Raw genomic sequence first — 4441 nt, forward strand, 5'->3', positions numbered from 1 at the left:
CATGCTCCCTTATAATCTCTCTCTCTCTCAAAAATAAATATATAAATAAATAAAATCCTGAGAGGAAGGAAGGAAGGAAGAAAGGAAGGGAGTGAGGGGAGAAGGAAAGTCTGCCCTACCTGCATGCTCTAGCAACATAGCAAACTCATTAGTCCTCAAAGGGAGATTTTATCAGGGAGCCTGTTTTTTGTTTTGTTTTGTTTTGTTTTTGTTTTTGTTTTTGTTTCCCAATTCCTAGGTTTCTATATCTCTTTTAACAACTCTTCCATCTTCTCATTTCCCATTTCTCTTCTTTTATCCATTTTCCTTACCTTGTCCCTTGCAAGGCCCCATTGATTCAGTCCTAGCCATGCCTCCTGTCTCTATCTTCTCTTCCGCACCCACTCTTTTCCCACGTGGGCATCACCCCAGCAGTCCTTCCGTGAGTTCCTGCCTTCGGTGCACTCTCCAATCCTTTCCTCTCACTGCCTCCTAATCCTAAACCACAAATTTAGTTACCACATTCTCTCAATCAACGGTCTTCTGTTTCTTAAAGAAAAACTCAAAAGCTTCTTAGGGCCTTTCGTAGTCCGTCTATAAATGATCTTTCTCACGTTAGCTTTTCACAGATCTTATTCCAGACACCCAGAACGTTCACTGTTCCCAAAAAGGTCAGATAAGTTTGTTCTGTGCCTTTTTACACTTCCAAGGGTTTGGGCTCTCAGCCTAAATGAACTCTTGCTGTCCTGCATTCTCACTCTCTTTATTGTTGAAAACCTAATCTACCAGGAAAGCCCAAGTTAAAGAATACTTTTTGTTTGTGAGTCTTTTAGTCTCCAGCTTTAGTTCTGGCTGAGAGCATCCATATACTCTTTTAGGACTTTAATTTGTACTTCTCTTACCACATTTCATTTTTTGTCATGGGGTGTGTGTGTGTGTGTAATCCCACCTAGAAGGAGGCTTCTTGAGAGTAAGATTCAGGTTTTGGTCAACTTGAAACAAGATGGATAATAAATATTTATATGAACTTATTTTCTTTGTATTTTCCACCAATCAACACAATCTTGAATATCTATGAGGCTAAATAATTCCTGGATTGAATTACATATAGAAAGACTCCTGTGTCCCACAGTGAGTTAGAATTGATGACTTCTAAGGTTTTAATTTCAATATTGAATAATTGTTTCCAATTTTAGAATTGATGAGTCATTTAATAAAAATGTGCTTAATTAGAAATGTTTCTGGAACTCATATATTTTAATTAGTGGAAGAAAACTGCATATCACATATAAGATAGGTTCCAACTCTGACTCCCTCTCCTTGCTTACCTGCCCAACAACACATCCAACAGCCTATCAAGATTACACCTGAGTCAAGTCTTAATCAGTGAGACAGGATCTGAACACAGGTCAAATGCATAGAATTCATCCCTTGCAATTCTAACATTATCTTTCTATTAAAAACACATTTTCTCCTGTTAGTCCATTATAAATCAGCTCCACAATTTAAAAACCTAAAGCCCAGCTGGAAAACCACATTTTTTGTTAAACAAGAGTGAATTAGGATTAAGTACTTTGAGATAATTTTTTATTAAAAACTCATAATGAATCACTATAAATACCACCACCTAAAAGTACATTATTTTATTTGCAGTTTGGTTTTGCTAGAGTTTTCTTTCCTTTCCTCTTACCAAGAATTCTACTTTTGCCAAACCTTAGTTACTAAAATAAATGGAAATAATAGAAATAGTACTATCTTATAATCTTGAAGTTATTTTGATTAAGTGCTATTCTAGTAACTCTTCACAACTATATGCTTATTATATAGAATTTAACCAAGCAGTAAATCTGAAAGAAAAAGAGCAACCCACGAAATATTGATGGGACTTGACTAAAACTCACATTTTTTTTCAATCAGGCAAGTTTCTATTATTGATCTGCTATTGATATGCAGACTTAAAATTAATCTTGGTTTAGTACCAGATCTTGAAATGTCAAATTTCCTTCCTTGCTTGAGCTATATTCTTCACTGGAAGCTGCAGAAAACATTGTCATTAATAAATTCAGATTCCACAGCAAAGTATTTAAAGGCTATCTAAAAATGAATTGCTGTATAATAATAACACTACCCTCATTAATAATAAACACCTAAAGGGGGTCATTCCCTTTAATGACTTTTTTTGTTCTTCTGAAACAATAAACAAGAAAACCTGGCTGTATTAAATGTGAAGAAAAAAAAAATGGAGCATTCCTGTTTTAACTTTGACTGGAACAAAGATTGTGCATGCCAAAAATTAATTCTATAGAGTAATTGCATTGTGCCAAACATCAATTCTCTTGAGAATTTTTATTGAATCAACAACTTACGCCTATCTTAGCAATACCATTATTTAATTTTATCACAAGAATACTCGTGTAAGTTTGTTTGTTTAAAATGAGGGGAATGTTTTCACCAGCAACCAGTTTGTCAGTAGGGAAGGTAAAGCCACACTGGCTAGCTGTTTAGACCTGAGGCATGGCATTTCTCAACCAACTTTGAACCCACCACAGTTTTCAATATTTCAGTTGGAATATCCTTACCCACTGAAAACACATTCAAAAGAAAGGACAGCTGAAGCAGAGGAAGGACGCTACCGATTCATACTTATAATACGTCACTTTTTGGGAATCCAAAAATATTGACCCTAGAACCCTTTGGATTTGTCCATATGACTATGAATGAAAAAGAAACAAGCAAGCATAATTTTGTCTATGGAATTCTATCATTATCAATCCCATGAATGCTGTTGCCAAGATAGCTGATTTTCTTTACATTCTATTTCTCTTCTTGGGCAGAGGTTTTTTGTTTTGAAGGCAGGTGGAAGACATTTTTCATGTTGATGTAATTCTCCTGTAGCTTAAATGACTCATTCTTATTGGATTATATAACAAAGTAGAAGATGCCTCAAGGCTCACTTTTCAAAAACATTTTCTTATGGAAAATTTCTAATGTAAACCTAAGAACAGAAAATTTTAATAAACTCATATTTACTCAACACTCCAGTTTCAAAGCATTATCAACATTTTTTCCCAATTTTTGTTTCATTTACATCCTATCCTACCACTTCTTCCGGAGTTTTAGAAAGCAAATCTCAGATATTATGTCATTTTACCTATAAACACTCCATTATGCATATCCACCAATAAGGGCAATTTCTTCTAACCTATCACATCGTTATCACATCTCACAAAAATAATGGTGATTCTTACTGTTATCTAATACTCAGTCCATATTCAAATTTTCCTAATTGTCACAAAGATGTCTATTTATTGTTGATTTGGTTGAATCATGAACAGAAAATATTAAATTCCTATAAGCATACATTGCTTTGGATGTAATTTTCTTAAGTCTCTTACTTTAGCGGCTCCTTTTTCTTTTCTTTTTCCTTTTTTTTTTTTTTCTTTTACTATTGTATCAATATACAGTACCATCTTCTACACAATCCATTTTCTATGGATGGGCTTGTGTAATGTTTCTCCCCTTTTTGTTATTATAAATAATGTCACAACAAATAGCTTTTGTACATAAGATTTTATATTTTTTCAATGCAATTTCAGGATAAATTCCTAGAAGTAAAGCTTCTGGTTCATAGTGTAATATATATGCAGTTGCTAAATTCCCCATAGGTCCTGTACTATTCCATCTTTTCCCCCATAATGCGTGAGCGCCTACTTCTCCATGGCCTCATCGATGGAGTATATTGCAAAACTTTTATTATTTTTGTCAATCTGGTAAGTGAGAAATGATAGCTTGGTATAGTCTTAATTTGCATTCCTCATATTATAGTAAGGATGAGCATCTTTTCATATGTTAAAGGACCATTTGCATTTATTTTTCTGTTGATTATCTGTTCATATCTTTGGCCCATATTCAATTGAGCTTTTGGATTTTTTCTTCTGTATATAGGAAGCGCTAAAATTTGTAACCCTACCTTGGATCCAAGGCAGCTCTGTTCAGGTTACCTCTCCATCTCCAGTAAAAATGGTGGTGGCCATTGGAAATGCACAAACTATTTACCAGGTGGAGAGACTGATTCATAATAAAATAAACAATTTCATTTTTATAATTACTTGTTTGTAGTTGCAGTAATGTTATGTAACACTCAAATCATTTTATCTACATTAGCAGTGTATAAAATTGTGCAAATGAAAATCTAGGTGAAGAATCAATCAGGGGAAAACTGATGATATAAAAATATATTATTTTTTAACCTTTGGAATATATTATTTTTTAACCTTCCCCATGGAAGTGAGAGAAGACCATCACTATCCTCATTTCACATCAAACTCCCATATACAGAAGCTAATTTATGAATGTAAATCACTTGGGAAATACAGTGCAACGGTAATGTAAAATAAGAATGCATTTTTGATTATATGATATGGGAAACACAGATGTAGAAATCTAAATTAAATAATTCCAT

This window comes from Mustela erminea, chromosome 4 (genome assembly GCF_009829155.1).
Source record: "Mustela erminea isolate mMusErm1 chromosome 4, mMusErm1.Pri, whole genome shotgun sequence".
NCBI classification, from domain to species: Eukaryota; Metazoa; Chordata; class Mammalia; order Carnivora; family Mustelidae; genus Mustela; species Mustela erminea.